The sequence below is a fragment of the Arachis hypogaea genome, chromosome 17 (genome assembly GCF_003086295.3).
Source record: "Arachis hypogaea cultivar Tifrunner chromosome 17, arahy.Tifrunner.gnm2.J5K5, whole genome shotgun sequence".
Lineage (NCBI taxonomy): Eukaryota > Viridiplantae > Streptophyta > Magnoliopsida > Fabales > Fabaceae > Arachis > Arachis hypogaea.
Genome location: NC_092052.1, coordinates 38,766,770 through 38,767,918, shown reverse-complemented (window position 1 = coordinate 38,767,918; position 1,149 = coordinate 38,766,770). Strand labels below are relative to the sequence as shown.

The 1,149-nt window shown below is 38.6% G+C and overlaps 1 non-coding gene across 1 annotated transcript; it reads left to right on the top strand.

The window, feature by feature from the left end:
- Positions 1 to 392: 392 nt before the first annotated feature.
- LOC112768232 (small nucleolar RNA R71) lies at positions 393 to 500 on the top strand. The gene has a single exon (XR_003185668.1). It is a non-coding gene; the product is annotated as a small nucleolar RNA R71 (small nucleolar RNA).
- Positions 501 to 1,149: the final 649 nt, after the last annotated feature.

Sequence of the window (1,149 nt, the reverse complement as noted above, 5' to 3'; positions counted from 1 at the left end):
TCACCCATGTAATTCACCTCTGCTATTGCAGGGTTCTCAGGATCATAAGCTTCTTCCTCAGAAGATGCCTCTTGAGTACTGTTGGATGATTCCTTCAATCCATTCAAACTTTGAGAGATCATATTGACTTGCTGAGTGAATATTTTATTCTGAGCCAATATGGCATTCAGAGTATCAAAATCAAGAACTCCCTTCTTCTGAGGTGTCCCATTATTCACAAAATTTCTCTCAGAAGTATACATGAATTGATTATTTGTAACCATGTTAATAAGTTCTTGAGCTTCTGCAGGTGTTTTCTTTAGGTGAATGGATCTACCTGCAGAATGGTCCAGTGACATCTTGGAGAACTCAGACAGACCATAATAGAAGATATCCAGAATGGTCCATTCTGAAAGCATGTCAGGAGGACACCTTTTGGTCATCTGCTTGTATCTTTCCCAAGCTTCATAGAGGGATTTACCATCTTTTTGCTTGAAGGTCTGAACATCCACTCTAAGCTTGCTTAGCTTTTGAGGAGGAAAGAACTTAGCCAAGAAGGCCGTGACCAGCTTATCCCAAGAGTTCAGGCTATCTTTAGGTTGTGAGTCTAACCATGTTCTAGCTCTGTCTCTTACAGCAAAAGGGAAAAGCATGAGCCTGTAGACTTCTGGATCTACTCCATTAGTCTTAACAGTCTCATAGATCTGCAGGAACTCAGTTAAAAACTAGTAGGGATCTTCTGATAGAAGTCCATAAAATTTACAGTTCTGTTGCATTAGAGCAACTAATTGAGGTTTTAGCTCAAAATTGTTTGCTCCAATGGTAGGGATTGAGATGCTTCTTCCATCAAACTTGGAAGTAGGTGTAGTATAATCACCAAGCATCCTCCTTGCATTATTATTATTTTTGGCTGCCATGTCTTCTTTTTTTTCGAAAATTCCTGTAAGGTTGTCTCTGGATTGTTGTATTTTAGCTTCTCTTAGTTTCCTTTTTAGAGTCCTTTCAGGTTCAGGATCTGCTTCAACAAGAATGTTCTTGTCCTTGCTCTTGCTCATATGAAAAAGAAGGGAACACCAAAGAAAATATGGAATCATCTATGTCATAGTATAGAGATTCCTTTATGTGAGTAGAAGAAGAAAAGAATGTAATGTAAGGAAGAGAAGAGGAAAA